At 38.7% G+C, this 22,007-nt stretch overlaps 1 protein-coding gene across 9 annotated transcripts in view; it reads right to left on the bottom strand.

Annotated features, from left to right (window-relative positions):
• GLRA2 (glycine receptor alpha 2) overlaps nt 1-22,007 on the bottom strand; it is a 268,210-nt gene that overhangs the window by 204,553 nt on the left and 41,650 nt on the right. Inside the window, exon 2 of one of the 9 annotated variants that reach the window (XM_070502445.1) lies at nt 21,498-21,686. The exons of the other annotated variants lie outside the window; for them this stretch is intronic. The gene's annotated coding sequence lies outside the window, so the exon portion shown is untranslated. The remainder of the gene's footprint in view (nt 1-21,497; nt 21,687-22,007) is intronic. 9 annotated transcript variants of the gene reach the window in all.

Genomic DNA, 22,007 nt, shown 5'->3' with positions numbered 1-22,007 from the left:
AGAGATCTCGATTCTCAGTCAACCCTTCTGAATCAGATTTCTGGCAGTGGGCACAGGAATCTTCATCTTAACAAGCTTTCCAAGGGATTCCTATGCATTCTGCAGTTTAAGAACCACTGAGTAGTAATTTATGCTTATCGCAAAGCTGAATTTAAAAGTTGGGAAGAGGAAATGAGCTGCCTCTCCCAATATTTTCAAATTTCTACTGAGTGATAATCTATTACTCTTTTAGGACCAAACTTCCCTAAACCTAAAAAAGGAAGAACCAAAATGGTTTCAGTAATAACAGTGAACAAGACTGTCAGCTTCCTGGAGAGTGTGTGGCCCTTCTTTTACAATCATTGGTGGTAAAATATTGTTATGAAGTGAAGGTAAAAACACAACCCTATTTTTGAACTATTTTAGAGGAAATGCACACAATAAAGTAATTTTAAATTAAAACACCTTATTTTCCTTAGAATTAATGTTTTAAAAAATAATATTCAGAAAATGTGAGGAGGGGCCGGCCTGGTGGCGCAGCGGTTAAGTGCACATGTTCCGCTTCTCAGCAGCCCGGGGTTCGCCGGTTTGGATCCCGGGTGCGGACATGGCACCGCTTGGCACGCCATGCTGTGGTAGGCATCCCATGTATAAAGTAGAGGAAGATGGGCACAGATGTTAGCTCAGGGCCAGACTTCCTCAGCAAAAAGAGGAGGACTGGCAGTAGTTAGCTCAGGGCTAATTTTCCTCAAAAAAAAAAAAAAGAAAAGAAAGAAAACACGAGGAAAAAACAGGCAAAGCTATTTGTATATTTCCCTCATGAAAGATATTATTTTCTTACCATAATACCAGAGCTAAGTGAGCATGTTTTATAGTAATCTTATATAATTTTGTATAATCTATAGTCATTTTATATAATCTTAGTCTTGAACCTAGTTAAAAGAATTCTGAGAGCTGAAATCAAGTAGAGGTAAACTGGTAAACTGGCAAACTGGCAAAAAAGACAGAAGCAGTTTTCTAAATTGGTCTCCAATTGGTCAGATGCTGCTAATAACTATTTATTGGGTACTTATTATGTGCAGAGTGTGTGCTTTGTGCTGAAGCTGGCCATCATTATACCAATTTGGAAGTATGATAAGCTAGCCTTGTAAAATGTCCACCAAAACCCACGTAGGCGATAGAAGGCTATGAAGTTTTATTCTTTCCTTCTGCATTCTCCTTCCACTTCTCTATAATCTCCCCACTCCTTATCAAGATATATTTTCTTACATATGAAGTTGGTTCTACTGACTTAGAATCAAGGCCGCAGGATTTTCATTGTTTCTTTGTTTCATCCAACCATGAAGACTCTCCGATTCACCCCCGTCCCTCCTAGTTATTACCAAGAATATGCATTTTGCAAGCTGATGCACTGAGATCCGAGGCGCAAACTGTGGGCGTGGAACTGAGCTAAAGGAGATTATTATACAGAAGGAATTTATTTTTTGGAGAATTGCCTGTCCCTGCTGTTCAAACTTTAAGCAAAAGATATATATCATACCTTTAACTGTTTTTCCAATTAATTTCTCTATGAAAAAATTTATTAGAAGTGAATTAATCATTGCATCTTATCTCCTGATCTTGGGACTGGAGCCCAGGTGCATCACCAGTTTTAGTCCCCCACTCTGCCCCCCTAGACTTCAATTGCAGCTTCTTGAAGAAGAACAGATAATGCTGGATATTTAACCAGAACTACAGAGATATTTGGCACATTGCACATGCAGCCCCTGAAGTAATCGTAGCTAACTACCCATCTTCCTACAGCTTGAATCCCAGGCAGCTGGGTAGCCTGAGATGAGGCAGAGGATTGTTTGAAAGATGAGAATGCTGACGGATGGATTAAGTAGGCACTGCCTCCATCCAGGAACACCTAGGGAAGTCAATAGCAGGACAGGGGAATACTTGGATGAGAGACCAGATGGCTAGATGCTTCTCATCATACTTCCTCTAGGTGCTATTATATTCTTATGTTTGGAAAGAAATTGTGGTGTTATAGGATTTTTCAGAAAGAGGAAGGAAACAATCACTTTAGATAAGCAAAAGGGTTTTTTTTTGGTTGCGAGAGGGCTTTGTTCATTTTCCTTTGTTAACATCCCAGATATCTGTCCCAGGTTCTGCTCCAGCAACATTCTAACGTAGTTACTGATCAGCAGTGGCTCCTGCTGCTCAAAGATTTGGAAAGTCCATTTTCAGACATTAATTCACAGTGGGAAAGGTCTCAACTCTGCATGACTTAGACTAGAGTTTCCTAACCCTTATGAGTTTGAGGACTCCTTTATATCATCAGAAAAATCTCCAAATCACCATATAATTTTACCTATGTTCCTATATAAGATATAAGCAGTCCATATATAAGAAAACCTAGTTTTATTCATTATGTGGCCAATACTAGGTGAGCAGAGGGATTAAGGGATCCTTTTGCATAGCACTTAGAGTTCCTGAGTGTCCACAATGCACAGATTTGAAACCAGTGACTTATACAATGAATGCTATCAAATAAACAAATGAATGAATAAATACAAAATAAAATAAACAATTGGGGGAAAAAACCAAACCTGGATTTACTGGTAAAACAGAAGGAAGTAGACCTCTTTGCTGAGATTGGAATTACGATTACTTTGGTTGGTAAATGGAAAATTATTTTGTGATAATTCTTATTACTGCTATAAACATCTGTGATGAGTTTAGGGGCACTTGTTTTGGGGTCAAAAAGCTGTGTTAGTAGAGCGATGAGATGAAGTAAGTCTTCTTTAGAAGTAAATTTTAGCTATTAAAATGGTGTTTTTAAGATGGTTTTTCTCTTCATGGATTCAGTACTGTAGGCCATGCAAACATTTGTGGCTTTGAGATGTAACATTGCCAGGGCGAGTAAACGTGTCCTAAGTGCCCTGAGCGAGGGTGGAAGGTAACTTGATGCCTTCTACTATACCACCTCTGGTGTTGATGGGTTGATAACCACCCATAATGTGAGGTAAACACCTTTTTAAAGAGGGATGTTGGTGGGGGGAGTGGGAAAAGTGGGTGAAGGGAGTCAAAAGGTCCAAATTTCCAGGTATAAATAAGTCATTATAAATAAATAAGTCATGGAGATGTAATGTACAGCATGGTGACTATAGTTCATAATACTATATTCCTTATTTGAAAGTTGCTAAGAGAGTAGATCTTAAAAGTTCTCATCATGAGAAAAAAAATTTTGTAACTAAGTATGGTGACAGGTGTTAACTAGACTTGTGGTGGTCATTTTGCAATACAGTCATGCATCGCTTAATGACAGGAATACGTTGTGAAAAATGCATCATTAGGCAATTCATCATTGTGTGAACATCATAGAGTGCACTTACACAAATCTAGACGGTATAGCCTACTACACGCCTAGGCTATATGGTACTACTCTTATGGGACCACCATCACCTATGTGGTGCCTCGTTGACCAAAACGTTGTTATTTGGCGCATGACTGTATATACAAATATCTAATCATTACATTGTACACCTGGAACTAATATAATGTCATATGTAATAAGTAAAAATTTTTTTTAAAAAGAGGAATATCAGCTTCTAGCAGAGCTGTGCTACAGCTAACAGCAGGCTTATGACTGCTACTACTCTAACTCCCCATTCAACTCCGAATTGCGAATCCCCATCTAGGATCTCTTAGGGGTGATGATGGGGCTTCAAGTGTCATTAAATTGAATTTTGAACAACGGATAGAACATCATTTGAATCTTATCCTGGTTCAGCCTCTCTCTTCTCTTTAACGTCCTCAGTCACTGTGCCCACAATGGACAATGGCAAAGGAAGAAGGGCATCATTTCTTTTCAGTGAACCTGTGCCTGAAACTCCAGTACAGAGCTTTCTAGGCAGCTGGACAAGAATCCATGGTTTAGACCCAAGGGAGGAGGGAGAGCTCATCCCTCCCCTAATCGCAAACCCCACTTTCAAACTTTTGCCACGCTTATGGAAACTGTATTAGGAATATGAGGCCAGGATTTAGAACATCCAAGTGTATGTGAGGTATAAAAGAAAAGAAGGAAGCCAGAGCCTACGACTGAATTCTGCTCCACGGAGGCAAGAGAAACAGAAATATACTCAAGTTTTTGACCCTCTATAACACACAGGGTCAAACATACACTAGAGTACTAGAATCTGAACCACTCAAATTAGCAATGCCTCCTTCGGGGAGGACTTAGAAAGCAGAGAGAAGAAGGCAGGTATCTTCTTCTTTCTATATAGTACCTAGAGATCTCATTCTAGAAGACCATTGTCCACTTATGAATTCTACCTTGGGGGATATATAACTTTGGAAATCTTCATACAATGAAATTTTTTGGCAGATCAAATTCTGCTCACAACCTTGCTGGCACAAGAAGCTGCGTGAAAAAGTCTTTGACTTCCTGAATCAGAAGAATAATCAGGTTCATGCTGGCATTTGATGAGTTAAGTGAACTTAAATGTGAAGTCTGACAAATTTGTTAATGGAATTTCCTTCAACCAAGAGGATCAACAAAATCCATAGGAAGTAAACCGTTGCTTCATCTCCTACTGCTGTTTTTGACAGAATTATGGAGATGTTTTTTGCAGAAAGCCAATGAATTGCTTATTTTATAAAAAGTGGATAGAAACAGTGTCTAACTCTAAGGAGGTAAGAACGTTCTGGAACAGAGCTGCCCAATAATCTGCACTGTCCAATATGGTAGCCAGCAGCCACACATGGTTATTGAGCATTTGAAATGTGGCAGTAAAACTGCGGAATTGAATGTTTAATCTTATTTAATTTTACATAATTTGATTTTAAATAGCCACATGTGTCTAGGGGCTACCATATTGGAAAGTACACTCCTAGAAGAACTGTTCCATTCATGGGTGCTATATTTTTATTAAATATATCATAGGCATAAAAGAGCATATAATATGTACAGTTTAAATAATAATAAAATAATCCATGTACCATCCAACCCTTCTTACTGAAGTTCCCCAAGTGCCCCTGCCTGATCTCTTTGTATCCCACCCCACCCCTAGAGGTAACTACTATTCTGAATTTTGTGTTCATCATTCCCTTACTTTGTTGTACTTTTTTTAGCAAAATTTGTATGTATTCCTAGATGAAATTTTATTTCACTTCACATGGTTTTGGATATTTGATAAACAGAATTAAACTGTGTGCATTCTTTGGTGACTTGCTTTTTTACTCAATATTATGTTTAACAGTCACCCATTATTGATGCATATAACTGTATTTCATTTTCACTGCTCTTATACTACATTAACATACTTTATTTAAATGAAAGTGCAGATTATGTATTCTTTTGTGTTCTGCTCCAATGAATAATATACTACAGTTTTTTTATCCATTCTCAAGTGAATGGTAATAGTGTTATTCCTATTTTCTTGTTATCACAAACACTCTACTTAGAATATGTTTCACATGTTTCTAGGGTCAGATAAGAGAATCTCTCTAGGGACATACTTGGGAGTCAAACTGCTAGGTAATGAGAGTACACATATTTTTACTTTACACGGTAATGCCAAGTTGTTTTCCAAAGTGGTTGCATCAATTTGCATACCCACTATAGTTCAAGAAGTGTTTGGTTCTCCACATTCTGGCAATAATCATCTTTGTCAGACATTTTAATTTTTGTTTATTTAATAGGCATAAAATGCCATTTCATTGTATCCTTAATTAGCATCCCCAGATTATTAATGGGGTCAGGGATATTTTCATTCATGTATCTTTTCTTTTGAAATGCCTGTCTGTTTTTCCTTTTTCATTGATTTGTGGGATTTTTTAAATATTCTGGATAGTAATCCTGTCCCAGTTGTATGTACTGCAAATATCTTCTCCCTATTTGTGGCTTGTTTTTTACTTTTTATGGTCTATTTATTGAACAAGAATTCTTAATTTTAATGTACTTAAATTTAGCATGTATTTCCTTTGTTTGTGCGTTTGTCACCTCTTTAAAGAAATCCTTTCCTCCCAGAGGTTATAGTGCTATTCTCCTATCTTTTTTCCTTTAAGCTTCAGTTTTCCATTTGCCTTTAAGTCTTTTATCCATCTGTAATTGATTTTTGTTTATGATATAAAATAAGGATACAAGTTTATTTCTTTCCATAGGGATAACTATTCATTCCAGTATTAATTATTGAATAGATGTGTTATTTACTCACTGATCTCCCATGCTAACTCTTGTATATGTGGACCAATTCTAGGCCCTCTCTTCATGTATCTTTCATCTCTTTTCATCTTTTCATGTATCTTTTCATCTCTTCAATGTACATGTGGGTACAATTCCAGCCCTTCCCTTTTGTTCCATTAGTCTGCGTGTCGAACCCTGAGACAATACCACAATCTTTTAATTACTATAATGTTAAAAGAAAGGAGCTAGACACAAAAGAATAACTAATCTATGCTTCTATTCACATAAAACTCAAACCAAATGCTCCACATACTCTCCAGTGAGGCATGGAAAAGAGAAAGAGATGAAGTCAGAGAGGTACTAGGTGGGACAGATCAAGGAGTGAGATGGAAGCCCCTGGAAGATTTTCACAGAGGAGCGACATAACCTGGCTTATGTCTTCAAAGTATCACTCTGGAGCTTAATTGAGAATAGACCTTTGTGAGGCAAGAGTGGAAGCAGGAAGACCAGTTATGAGGCCAGTGCAATAATCCAGTTGAGAGAAGATAGCAGATGGGACCAGAGTGGTGGCAGGAGAGGTACTGACATATGGTCAGATTCCAGGTATATTGTGAAGATAAAGCTGATCATATTTGCTGATGAATCCATTGTGAGGTATAAGAGAAGAAAGGCATCAAAAGAACAGAAGAGAGATCAAGAATGACACATTAAGATTTTTGGCTGAGCAACTGTAAGGATGGATTATGTAGTATATAGTATGTTTAACATATACATATAACATATATGGGATATATGTAAAGTATATACATATACATAGTGCCTAGTACAGCTTTGGAACATGGTATGCATATGTATTTAATAAATAATCGTCCCTCTCCCTCATGGGGCATGGACATAAAGGAAAACCTAGGTCAGACTTTAATATCCTATAGTTCCTAGCTTGAAGCTAGGGCACTCAAGTGACCCTGGGTTATGCTTGCCTGATGATGGAGTGGAGATGAAAGAGTGATGTCTACAAGCCTTGATTCTTAGGCAGCTGATAGGCACTAACAACGATGCCTATCTTGGGAAATAATGAGAGTCAACAAGAGTAACTGTAACAATGTGGCTTTCAAGAGGACAATTTTTTTTAAGACCAAGTACTATTTTTGCACAAGCCTGGGGGGAATGTTTACAGTGCAGAACTTCAAGATTTCTGTGGTATCTTGGTATAAATAGAACATTTGAACCCCTTGGAAGAAAGCTTAGGTATTTACCAAGATGACCATTATTTTCTGCTGCTGCTGCTGACCAGTGACATGCAAATGCTGTTTCAATGGCATCAGCCTTGTAAGATGGATGGCTTGATATAACCTTATTGACTATGTGACTTTCAGAGATGACAGACCCCATCACCAATATGACACAGTATCTCCCTGTACATCTCAATCTGTAAAACCAGTATCATGCATTTCGTTTTCAGGTTAACATTGTCAACACTAAATTAATCTTTGTGCTTGCTACAGAAGCTGTGCTTTCTCCTTTCTTGGGTTTATAATAGATGTCCATCCAAAACACTTTGCCAAGAACTGCATCCCCTGTGCCACTTTCATGCCTTCTGTACCTAACATCACTCATATCCCTAAGAATTCACACAATTGCACCCAAATTCCACTATCCATCCAGTTGGGTTAATTGCTAATATAAGAGCAGCAACATTAAGTGTTCTTGACCTGGTGTTCTTTTTAAGATAAAAAAGAGAATGCAACCAACCAGCAGTAAACATTGATAAGGTTGAAGCAAAACCCTTCCTTCAAGGTAATGCAAAGTGTGTAAGAGATGCTTTAATGTGATTGGAAGATCTGTTTCCATTTGCACCATCAATCAGGTATAGCAGCTATTTTTATATCGTCATGACTCCAGCTCTTGAAATTTGTAAACTAGTGTAAAGATGGACCAGGGTACAAAATAAAAGATATTTCCTGTCACCCACACTTTTTTAGTACAGTAAGACATTATGGAGTTCTTACACATAAAAAGGCAATTGTGCCAGGTACCAGGGGATATAAAGAGATAACAAATGGTCCTCATCATTAAGGAGTTTATTATCATGGAGAGACAGAGTTAGAAGCCAAAGATTTTAGAGACAGCAAAAGCCCAGTAATCACTTCCAGGGGACAGTTTAGTATTGAGTAAGAGATGAATGCTGTAGTCAGATAATATTACAAGTCAACATTTATTGCATAGTTCTAAGTGTGTTACATGTAGCATCTCATTTAATCTTTACTACAACCCTGTGACGTAGGACGTTTTTGTCACCATTTTGCAGACAAGGAAATTGAGGTAAGTCAGGTTAAGTGACTGTCCCGAGTCACACAGGTAGCAAGTGGTACAGCCAGGATCTGGAAGAATCCAGACAGTCCTGCTCCAGAATTTGTGTCACAACCTCTGTGTTGTTCTGCCACAGGTGGGAAAATCAGCTCTACTACTTGCTGTAGTAACAAAGGGTGGGTGAAGAGAGAGAGCTTTTTATTTTGCACCCTGGTCCATCCGTGGACCGTTTTTACAAATTTAGAAAGCAGAAGTCATAATATAAAAATAACTGGTTCTTGACTAGTCAGGTAATGGTAAAAGGATTTTTAAATAACATTCAGATATCATCTCTTTTATGTTACACATTGGAAGAGGGTTGCCCTTCAGTCTAGCAAATGTTTATTGCATGCTTCAAACCTTAAATGTGTTATCTTAAGAAGAATACCAAATCAAGAACACTTGGGGTTGCTGACTCTGTAGTGGCAAATAACTGTATGGATAGCAGAATTTGGACTTTAGTGATACATGTTTAGCTGCTCTAAGACTTAGTTTGTTCCCCTGTTAAAAGGAGAACAATAATGATATCTACCTTATAGGGTCTGTGTAAGGATTAAATGAGCTACTGAGAGTGAAATGCTTATTAACTTTATGCCTGACACATACAAAAAAACTCCATGATAACAACACTAATAATGATGATGATGGTCGTGGTGGTGGTGGTGATGGTGGTGGTAATGATGATAAATACTCTCTCTTCTGTTGGTGTGCCAAATTTTAGAAGCTCAAATTTTAGGATGCTTAGCTATGTCTATGTTTTATACTTAGGAATATAGTATTTATAATTAGAAACATTCATTTATCAATGAGCTCTTCTGTGGTCCATTACTGGCTTTTACATGCTTCATCTCTGCCATCTCTCTGAGACTGTATAAGAGCATTTGAAAGAAAAATTTTACCAGTTGCCCTATAACCAGCATTGACTTGAACAAAATTGGGTGTGAAGATTTTTGCTTAGATGAAAGTTCCTCCACCCCCTACTCCCCACATTGCTCAAGCATTAGAATTTGCAGAACATGATTCTGAACAATCTTGTGAACAGATTAGAGCATTCCCAGAGATGAAAGAAATAGTGTGATAATGTTGCCTGTAAATGGAATATCTCACCTAATTCATTATACATACTCTACACACATCTACTTCCAATATAGAGTCCACTGTGATCAGGCACACTGAATTTCAGTAAATAATTCCTTGGGCATTCTTTATCTGAATTAATTTATGATTGTGTTCACTGAGCATATGTGTTCTTTGTGACCAGTAATGAGACATCAAGAAAGGCTTTTTCGGATTCTGGAATTCTTTCCATTTACTATCACAGGAAGTTTACTCTCAGATTTTAGAATACCAATTGAGAGTTAAAGCACATTTTTAAAAATCTGGAATGTATAATTAAACTAAATGGTTAGTCCTACTTGCTATTGTGTGTATAGATAAGCATTTTAATTGTATTCAATTCTATAAAATGGAAACATTTAGTTGATTTTTTTCTTTCGGCTTTCCAAAGCAACATTTACAGTGCATTCTTAGATCTGAGAGTGGGCTAAAACACAGACTTATAAATAGGACTAAATTTCATTGAATTGGAAGAAAATTTCACCACTAAGAGGGTGTGTATGTGTGTGTTGCTTTTGCACACATACATTGTAATCACTCTTCAGGCTCTAAAATAATAAGAGTATTTTTGTGGATCTCATGGAACTAACTTACAGTCACATAGTGAAGGAAAATCTCTCAAGATCAACATATTAGAGTATCTAGTGAAGAGAAGTAACAAAGCTCTAATTTTAATAATGAAGATTGGGTGATTTTCTATCTTCCAATCTTTCTTTCTGCACAAGCCTCACTTCCCCTGCCAGTAAACATCCATTGTTAAAATGTGAAAGAGCTCAAGGGACAGGCAGCTGGATTTTCACTCTAAATTGCTTGCATGCGGTGCCGGCTGCCAATATCAAGTGTTCATCCCCATCTTATGGGTTGCCATTGACCTCAGTGAGATAAACCATTGGGTACGGGCCTAATACTGACTTATCCCTGGCTTTGGGCTGTGCGGTAAATACCAAGGGCTTAGCAAAGACTGGGAAAGGCCACCCAGGTATTAATTAGGCCAGTAGGTGAAAAGTGGAATCCAGCAACATAGATCAGAAATAAAGCCAGAAGACCCACTGAAAACTAGTCTGGACACAAAAAGAAAAATCATCCTGGGTCAACAATATTAAATCTAATTCAGTTAAAGGCGGTTTTAAATGATAATCCCTCAGTGATAGTGTAAAAACTGATAGTGAACTCTGTCTCTGATGTGCAGCACCCAGCACATTTCCTTCTAAGCGCCCAACAGTTCTCTGGCGGATAAATGAAAGAATGAATGTCAGTGTTGAAAGCCTGGTTTAGCGTGACCTTCTTCACTTTGCCTCTCTGTTTTCCTACATGCCTACTTCTATCTTCTCTCTCTCATCTGTCTTTCTCCTTTCTCCTTTCTCTCTGTCTTTCTCCTCCTCTCTCTTCCTCTGTCTTGACTGATATTCTCTCCTCTCTCATCCACGTGACAGAAAACAAAGCTATATCATGACTTGATGCCTGAGTTAATATCATCTCCATCTAAAGGACCAACCCAAGTGGAACCAAATTCCATTAGTATAAATTCCAGATAATCTGTGCCCCACCTTCTCACAAAAGTATTAGAGTCAACTTAAATTTAAAATGCATAGGCATGTGAACCTAGGCTAGTCAAAAGGAATTTAAATTGTGGTCAGGATTTGTATAAAGAAAGTAAGACTATAAGTATAACAGGAATAAAATAATGAAAGTCACCATAACTGGAGTGTAAATTTAGCTGGAGCTTCCTGGCAGGCAAGGTAATTAGGGAAACATTATAGATCATAAAATTGTCATTACCTAATAGAAGAAATAGTCATTTGTTTTAAAAACCAGGTCTTATGATAATGCTTAACACATAGTAGTGTTCAATAAACATTTGTCAGATGACTACAAGAAAATAAACGTTTTCATGGAGAAAATGTAACGTTGGGGCCAGCCTCATGGCCGAGTAGTGTTAAGTTGGTGCACTCTGCTTCAGTGGCCCAGTGTTTGCCAGTTCAGATCCTGGGTGCAGATCTAGCACTGCTCATCAAGCCATGCTGAGGTGGAACCCCACATAGAAGAACTGGAAGAACCTACAGCTAGGATATACAACTATGTACTGGGGGCTTTGGTGAGAGAAAGAAAAGAGGAAGATTGGCAACAGATGTTAGCTCAGGGCCAATCTTCCTTAAAGAAAATATAATGTGATTCTGGATCTTGTCAAGATGGTGGTGTAAGCAGACTCTGAATGCATCTCCTCCCACAAACACAACCAGGTTACAACTATTTTTGGAAAAATTACCCTGGAGAGAAAACTGAAAACTGGATAAAAAGAACCCCCACAACGAGGGACAGTCCTGACTAAGGCGGAAGAGGCAGAAATTCCTGCTGGAGAGGAAAAAAGCCACCTTTGGGAGCAGCGGAGCTTCTAGCTGGCCAGGCGGGAGTCACCCTAAGGTACACAGCCCTCCCTGGAGGAGTGAGGTCCGGAGCAGGGGCAACAGTGCTATAAGCATACTTCAGACTCAGCCCAACTGAGACGGGGGTCTTACTGTCTATTAACTGCAGCGAGGATACCCCCAGAAAAGCTATCATCCAAAAGCCGAAAAGACCTGAGTCTTAAAGGGCCCACGAACAAACTCACTCATTGCAGCAACCTAAAATCACCAGAGAGAAGGCTGACAGTCCTTTGGTGAAATGAGACTCAGCTGGTGGGTTCTGGGGGCACCTTGATGAGAGGAGGGACCTCTCCAGAGACTGAGACATTGGTGGGGGCCATTGTTCTGAACAGGTCCAGGTGTGCTGACAGGGACCCGGGTGGCCGCCATTGAGGTTCATCCCTTGGCCTGTTAGCCCAGGGATCTGCCACTCCCACTAGAGCACAGATTTAATCCAGTTCAGCCAGGGCAGGCAACCCGCCCAGGGGCTGGCTCCACCTAACAGCAAGCCCTCAGGCTACTTTTCAGCCTGCATTGACTGGGTGCCTTGATCCTCTACAGGCAGGCAAGAGTGTCTGCCTCTGTGGGGCAGGGCCTGTGTGAGGACCAGGTGAACTGTGGGGGGCATTGGTGGAGAGGTGGGGGCTTCTACAGTGCGGCGTGGGGGTACACTCCAAGGGGTTGAGAAGTGTGCGCGGACCAGGACTGTGTTGACAGTGTATGTGGTCCTGTGGGGGGTGAGGCTTATCAGCTGCAGAAGACCTCTGCTTCACAAATAGCCATAAAAAGGATGAGCCCCACCTTCCAAAGCCTGAAACAATTAAGTGCTCCCATGCCTAGGGCCAGCCCCACTCAGCTGCACTCCTAAGAGAACTGACAACAGCCTTGTAGGCCTGAGGCCTATAGCAACTGTAAGCCCCTGAGCCTAGCAATCAGCTACACTGGGTACCAACCTAATTAAGAGGAAAACTGCAATAGGAGTGTGCTGATAGACTTCGGAGCCAATGGTGCTGAGGCTCCCCAAACCAAATTTACAAACAGCTGGCCAGGGAAGGAAAGACTAGACTCCCTGGGTACCTGCAGTGGGAGCAACCCTGCCACAGCAGAAGTACACAAGTAGCCCACAAAGGGGTCACTCCTGGTTCTTATGGACTGATGATGAGAGGAGAGAACACTGCTGGGCCTCATAAGGCATCTCATACATAAGGCCACTTCTCCAAGATCAGGAGACATAGCCAACTCACCTAATACATAGAAATAAGCACAGAGAAAGAGGCATAATGAGGAGACAAAGGAATACTTTCCAAACAAGGGAACAAGACAAAACCCCAGAAAAAGGACTAAATGAAACAGAAACAAGCCACCTACTCGACAAACAGTTCAAACAAAATATGAGGATGTTCACAGATATTGGAAGAAGGCTGGATGAACACAGTGAGCACATCCACAAAGAACTGGAAGATATTTAAAAAAAATAATAATCAGAAATGAAGAATACAATACTGGAAATGAAAAATTCACTAGAGGGACTCAATAGCAGAGTAGAGGATGCAGAAGGACAGATCAGCGAACTAGACAAAAGACTAGAGGAAATCACCCAAGCAGAACAGAAAAAAGAAAAACTAATTAGAATGAGAACAGTCTAAGGGAACTCTGGGACAATATCAAGCATGCTAACATTTGGATTATAGGTGTCCCAGAAGGAGAAGAGAGAGACAAAGGGGCAGAAAATTTATTTGAATAAATAACAGATGAAAATTTTCCTAATCTGAAGAAGGAAACAGACATCCAAGTTCAGGGAGCACAGAGAGCTCCAAACAAGATAAGCCCAAAGAGGCCCACATCAAGACATATTATAATTAAAATGTCCAAAATTAAAGAGAAAGAATCCTAAAAGCAGCAAGAGAAAGGCCACAAGTGACATACAAAGGGAAGCCCATCAGGCTATCAGCAGACTTCTCAGCCGAGACCCTACAGGCGAGAAGAGAATGGCACAATGTATTTAAAGTGCTAAAAGGAAGAAACCTACAGCCAAGAATACTCTATCCATCAAGGTTGTCATTCACAATGGAAGGAGAGATAAAGAGCTTCCCAAACAAGCAAAGATTAAAGGAGTTTATCACCAAGAAACCAGTTCTACAAGAAATGCTGAAAGGACTTATTTAAGTGGGAAAACAATGACCACAAATAGAGATTAAAAAAAATTATTATCAAAAAACCAAAACAACAACAACAAAAACCAGGCAATAAAATCACTTGTAAAGGTAAAAATATAGTAAAGCTAGCAGATTAACTACCTGTGAAGATAATATGAAGGTTAAAAGACAAATGTACTAAAATCACCTATTTCAATGATAAGAGGGTAATGGATGGACACACACTAAACAAGAGACTATATATGATTTGAAAAACATAAAATTTGAGAGGAGGGGAGTGAAAAAGTAGAGATTTCAGAAAGAGGTCAAGCTAAAGAGTCTATCAACTCGATATAGACTGTTATATACATAGAATATTAAATAGGATCCTCATAGTAATCACAAATCAGAAACATAGGCAAGCAAAAAAGTAAGACAAAAGAAGTCAAACATATTACTAAAGACAGCCATCAAACCACAAGGGAAGACAGCAAGAGAAAAAGAGGAACAGAGAAGAACTACTAAAACACCCAGAAGAAAAAAGTAACAAAATGGCAATAAATACATATTTATCAATAGCTACTTTAAATGTCAATGGACTAAATGCTCCAATAAAATGCCATAGGGTGGCCAATTCAATAAAAAAACAAGACCCATGTATATGCTGCATACAAGAGACACACTTCGGACCTAAAGACACTCACAAACTGAAAGTGAAAGGATGGAAAAAGATATTCCATGCAAATGGCAAAGAAAAGAAAGCAGGGGTAGCAATACTTATATCAGACAAAATAGACTTTAAAACAAAAACTGTAATAAGAGACAAATACGGGCACTACATAATGATAAAGGGAACAATCCAACAAGAAAATATAACACTCGTAAATATCTATGCACCCAACATAGAAGCACCTAAATATATAAAGCAATTATTAACAGACATAAAAGGAGAAATAGACAGTAACACAATAGTAGAGGACTTGAACACTCCACTTACACCAATGGATAGATCCTCCAAACAGAAGATCAATAAGGAAACACTGGCCTTCAATGACACATTTGACCAGATGGACTTAGTAGATATATACAGAACATTCCATCCAAAACCCACAGAGTACACATTCTTTTCAAATGCACATGGAACATTCTCCAGGATTGATCACATATTAGGACACAAAACAACTCGCAATAAATTTAAGAAGATCAAAATAATACCTTGCATCTTTTCTAGCCACAAAGGTATGAAACTAGAAATCAACTACAAGAAGAAAACCAGAAAAGCCACAAAAATGTGGAGATTAAACAAAATGCTACTGAACGACGATTGGGTCAATGAAGAAATCAAAGGAGAAATAAAAAAATTCCTGGAGACAAATGAAAATGAAAATATGACATGCCAAAATCTGTAGGATACAGCAAAAGTGGTTCTAAGAGGGAAGTTTATAGCAATTCTGGCCTACCTCAACAAAGCAGAAAAATCCCAAATAGACAATCTAAAAGCACATCTAAATTTACTGGAAAAAGAACAACAAAGCCCAAAACCAGCAGAAGGAAGGAAATAATAAAAATCAGAGCAGAAATAAATGAAATAGAGACTAAAAAAAAATAGAAAAAATTAATGAAACCAAGAGCTGGTTCTTTGAAAAGATAAACAAAATTGACAAAACACTTAGCTAGACTCACCAGGAAAAAAAGAGAGAAGTCTCAAATAAATAAAATCAGAAATGAAAGAGGAGAGATTACAACAGACACCTCAGAAATACAAAAGACATTAAGAGAATACTATGAAAAGCTATACGCCAACAAATTGGATAATCTAGAAGAAATGGATTAATTCTTAGAAACATACAACCTTCCAGAACTGGACCAAGAAGAAGTAGAGAATTTGAATAGACCAAGGAGATCTAAACAGCAATCAGAAACCTGCCCCAAAATAGAAGTCCAGGACCAGATGGCTTCCCTGGTGAATTCTACCAAACATTCAAAGAAGACTTAACATCTATCCTTCTCAAACTCTTCTAAAAAATTGAAGAGGAGGGGACGCTTCCTAACTCCGTCTATAAAGCCAACATTATCCTGATACCAAAACCAGACAAGGACAACACAAAAAAAGAAAATTACAGGCCAATATCACTGATGAACATCAATGCAAATATCCTCGACAAAATACTAGCAAATTGAATACAACAATACATTAAAAAGATCATACATCGTGATCAAGCAGTTTTCATTCCAGGCATGCAGGGATGGTTCAACATCTGCAAATCTATCAACGTGATACACCACATTAACAAGATGAAGAATAAAAATCACATGATCATCTCAATAGATGCAGAGAAAGCATTTGACAAGATACAGCATCCATTTATGATAACTCTAAATAAAATGGGTATAGAAGGAAAATACCTCAACTTAATAAAGGCCATATATGACAAACTCACAGCAAATATCATTCTCAATGGAGAAAAACTGAAAGCTATCCCTCTAAGAACAGGAACCAGATAAGGATGTCCACTGTCACCGCTCTTATTTAACATAGTATTGGAAGTCCTAGCCAAAGCAATCAGGCAAGAAAAAGAAATAAAAGGGATCCACATTGGAAAAGAAGAAGTGAAACTGTCACTCTTTGCAGACGACATGATTTTATTTCTAGAAAACCGTAAAGAATCCACTAAAAAACTTTTAGAAACAATAAAGGAATACAGTCAAGTTGCAGGATACAAAATCAACATACAAAAATCAGTTGCGTTTCTATACACTAACAACAAAGTGGCAGAAAGAGAAATTAAGAATACAATCCAATTTACAATTGCAACAAAAAGAATAAAATACCTAGGAATAAACTAAACCAAAGAGGTAAAAGATCTGTACACTGAAAACTATAAAACGTTGTTGAAAGAAATCGAAGAAGACACAAAGAAATGGAAAGATATTCTGTGCTCTTGGATTGGAAGAATTAGCATCATTAAAATGTCCATACTTCCTAAAGCAATCTATAGATTCAACGCAATCCCTACCAAAGTTCCAACAACATTTTTCACAGAAATGGAACAAAGAATCCTAAAATTTATATGGAACCAAAAAGATCCCAAATAGCCAAAGAATTCCTGAGAAAAAAGATCAAAGCTGCAGGTACCACACTCCCTGATTTCAAAATATACTACAAAGCCATAGTAACCAAAACAGCATGGTACTGGCACAAAAACAGACACACAGATCAATGGAACAGAATTGAGAACCCAGAAATAAACCCACACATTTATGGACAGCTTATATTCGACAGGGGAGCCAAGAGCATATGATGGAGAAAGGAGAGTTTCTTCAATAAATGGTGTTGGGAAAACTGGACAGCCACATGCAAAAGAATAAAAGTAGACCATTACCTTACACTATGCACAAAAATCAACTCAAAATGGATTAAAGACTTGGATGTAAGACCCAAAACCATGAAACTTCTAGAAGAAAACATAGGCAGTATGCTCTTTGACATCGGTCTTAGCAGCATATTTTCAAGTACCATGTCTGACCGGGCAAGGGAAGCAGAAGGAAAAATGAACAAATGGGACTACATCAAACTAAAAAGCTTCTGCACAGCAAAGGAAACCATCAACAAAATGAAAAGACAACCTAACAATTGGGAGAAGATATTTGCAAACCATATATCAGATAAGGGGTTAATATCCAAAATATACAAAGAACTCATGCAGCTCAACAACCAAAACACCAACAACCCAACTAAAAAATGGGCAAAAGATCTGAATGGAGATTTCTCCCAAGAAGATATACGGATGGCCAACAAGCATATGAAAAGATGCTCAACATCATTAGCTATTTGCAAATGCAAATCAAAACTACAATGAGGTATCACCTCACTCCAGTCAGAATGGCTATAATCAACAAGACAGGAAACAACAAGTGTTGGAGAGGATGTGGAGAGAAGGGAACCCTGTACACTGCTGGTGGGAGTGCACACTGGTGCATCCACTATGGAAAGCAGTATGGAGTTTCCTCAGAAAATTAAGAATAGATCTACCATATGATCCAGCTGTCCCACTGCTGGGCATTTATCCAGAGAACTTGATAACGCAAAGGCATAAAGATATCTGCACCCCTATGTTCATTGCAGCATTATACACAATAGCCAAGACTTGGAAGCAACCTAGATGCCCATCAAGGGACGAATGGATAAAGAAGATGTGGTATTTATACACAATGGACTACTCCTCAGCCATAAGAAATGATGAAATCCGGCTATTTGTGACAACATGGATGGACCTTGAGGGTATTATGCTGAGTGAAATAAGTCAGAGGGAGAAAGTCAAGTACTGTATGATCTCACTCATAAGTAGAAGATAAAAACAACGACAAACACAAAGCAATGGAGAATGGAATGATGGTTACCATGGGGGAAGTGGAGGGAGGGAAAAAGGGGCGATTAGGCTCACAAGTGAGGGCATGGACTATAATTAGTTTTTGGGTGGTGAACACGATGTAATCTACACAGAATTCCGAATATATTATGATGTACATCCGAAAGCTATATGATGTTATAATCCAATGTTACTGCAATTAAAATAAATTTTTAAAAAAGAAAATATAATGTTATATGCTCACAGAAACACACTCACACAAATAAGATATAAGTCTGTGTAAGTATTTTTCACCCAACTAGCCATATAAAGGGGGATACTTCAACCATGTCTCTATACAAAATGCAGACATCTTAACTGTAAGGATTCAGATACAAGCTGAGAGATAACATTAGACAGTAGTTCAGAGAAGGCGTTAGTCCTACTTACAGCTCTTTTGGATGCCTATAACAGAAATGGACTCAAGTGGACCCAAACTACTGTAAGCAAAAAAACCACCATTCATTATTAAGATGTAATAACATGGACCCCAAAGGCCTTGGGAATAGATTGGAATGAGGGCTTAGGACACCATCTGCGCTCTCTCCATTGCTCATCTCTGCATCACTCTACAAGTCTTCTTCTTTTCTTTCTCTTTTTCTCTAAGTTTCTATTCTCTCTCTCCTCCTTCTGGGCTTTTCTGCTGTCCAGTCCACATGGTGAAAAACAGGATCACACTACCAATCATGAATTTATATTGCCTCCTTTTAAATTAGCAGTCCTGACAGAAACTGGAATCTCAATCCCAATTCCAAATTTTGGGGGAAGGTCCTCTCTTTCATCCAGTCTGGGTTACACATTCAAGTCTGGACCACTCAACTGTGCATAGGGAAGCCAAGGCCATATCACAGAAAATGGTTGTCAGGGTGACTGCTCTTACCATTTCAGTGGAAGTGGGGTGATGTCCCAAAGAAGGATTCTACTGTTGCCAAGGTAATATTATTGAATGCATTGGTTTCAGGGTATCTAACACTTAACCCAAGGCTAGAAGAGAGCCTAGAATTATTGGTGGATAACCTAGACCATCTTTTATAAGTATACCCCTACCCACCCATGATTTTGGCCAAGGCTGTAGATCAGTTCAAAAATAAGCCTTCCAATGAATATCTGACATGTATATATTTTGTGTTGTTGAATGAAATGAGACCCATAATCTTTTGCTTTCAGATGACTATGGTGGAAAGTTAAATAAACATCTTTTTTTAAATTAAATAACCTGATTTGTATTCTCATTTAGATAAAAAGTCAACCTACCTTTAAGTGGAAATGGGCCTCATATGGACCTGGGCACAGAGTCCAAATTTTTCACAGAAAAGAATTTAAAATCTGCTCAAAGTCCTGTATGAGAACTCATGGATCCCACCTTACTCCCGAGATAAACAGATCATAGGATGTAGGAGGGATCATTTTAGCCTTGGGAATTCTGCAGCGAGGTTTTAGGGTCAACTACCATGGGCACCGTAGCACCATTCTGGCTGTAAGGAATATCTGTGTCACAAGTGAGGGAGAGAAAACACGTGATGACATCAGATTCCCAAATATCTTTCCCTTGAAAGCATTCATGACATAAGCATTAATCAGCTCATCATGGCCAAGAGAGGACAATTGCCTACAGTGGGGCCAGAATGCAGGTTTCCCAGGACAGGAATGAGTCCCCTATCCTCTGTATTAAAACATTCAAAGCTGGTCTATTCTTACCATAGGTAATACAGAATTTTCAGGGGAGTCTAGACTTATCTGTGTCTGTCTCCCTCTTTCTTCACAGCCAAAACAAACTGGATATGATGGCTAGAACAAAAGTTACATTTACGCATGGGAAGAAGAAAAGGCAATATAATAACTTGCTGCTTTGTCCAATTCCCATCAAACATATAAAATTTCCAAAACTGTTTCACTCTCTGCTTGTTGTAGTGAATTTCCAGTAGCATAAGGCACAATAATAAACACAGGCCAGTAGACTCAGGCTGAGACCTAGCAGACCTTTGGAGGAAGAAATCATTAATAGCATCAGAGTGACATCCTTGAGGAACTGATCTGATATCTCTGAGATGACAATAATCTAACTTTACAGAACAAACAGCACCACTAGACTGGGACTTGAGCCACCTTAGTGCATTCTGAAGAAGTGGAGGAACTAAAAGAACAGCTTTAGAATCAGTCAGGAAACATGCCAGTAAGACAATGGTTGGAGTGTACTTGGCAGGCTTTAGGGAGACGCCAGCTGAATCCAATATGTTCATTATACAATGCAAGCTAAACCCGGGTGAGTGGAAACCCAGCTGAAGCAAATGCAGTTGGAAAGCAGTAATAAAAAACAATCAGGAATTGTGCAAATGTGGTTAGAAAGCAGTAATAAAAATCAGTCAGGAAACTTGGGGATTTTTTAGGGTTTCTGGACCAAATCAAAGAGAGTTGACTATATAGGGCAGTGGTTCTCAAAGTTGGTCCCTGAAGAAGCAGCGTCAGGGAACTTGTTAAAAATGCAAATTTTTGACCTCGCCCCAGTCTTGCTGAATCAGAAACTCTGGGGGTAGGACTCAGAAGGTTGTGATTTAACAATACCCCAGGTGATTCTGATGCATGCCAAAATTTGAGAACCACCAGCACAGGAGAATGAATATTAAGAGGCATTTATTAAGCATAGAGGGAGAAGCATTGTATATTTTCCATGTGTAGATGGAAGAAGAAACAAAAATGTTAAGTATGCTATAAGCATTTTCCCTGGAGCTGTGTTTTTCAAAAGCTAGGTCATGACACATTATTGGGTCATGAAATACATCTGAGTCACTGATCAGCATTTAGAAAACTTAGATTAGAAAATATCTATTGTATGCACTTAGGGTATTTTCTCCTCAAAATCTTTTTTTCAGTCATCTGCCTTTGTGTATATGTATGTATGTATATGTGTGATTGGGACGTAAAAATTACTTTTTACCTTGGATACAGGTCAAAACGTTGTGGGGGCTGGCCCCGTGGTCAAGTTCACGTGCTCCGCTTGGGTCGCCCAGGGTTTCACCGGTTCGGATCCTGGGCACCGACATGGCACCACTCATCAGGCCATGCTGAGGTGGCATCCCACATAGCACAACTAGAGGCACTCACAACTACAATATACAACTATGTACTGGGGGGTTTGGGGAGAAGAAGAAGGAAAAAAAAAAAGAAGATTAGCAACAGTTGTTAGCTCAGGTGCCAATCTTTAAAAAAAAATTGCAAAAGCCACTTCTCTAAGACAGTGATTCTTAGACTTTAATGTACATAAGAAGTATCCTGATGTATTAAAGATGAATTTCCAGGCCTCAAGCAGAGATTTGAATACACTAGACCTGAGGTGGGACCCAGGAATCTGCATTTTAACAAGTCCTCCAGGTGATTCTGATTTAGGTGGTCTGCGGATCCACTTTGAGCAACGTGTTTCTAGGGTGGAGGTTGTAACTGATACTAT

This window comes from Equus asinus, chromosome X (genome assembly GCF_041296235.1).
Source record: "Equus asinus isolate D_3611 breed Donkey chromosome X, EquAss-T2T_v2, whole genome shotgun sequence".
NCBI lineage: Eukaryota > Metazoa > Chordata > Mammalia > Perissodactyla > Equidae > Equus > Equus asinus.
The sequence above is the reverse complement of the archived record's forward strand: the minus strand, read 5'-3'. Positions and strand labels throughout refer to the sequence as shown.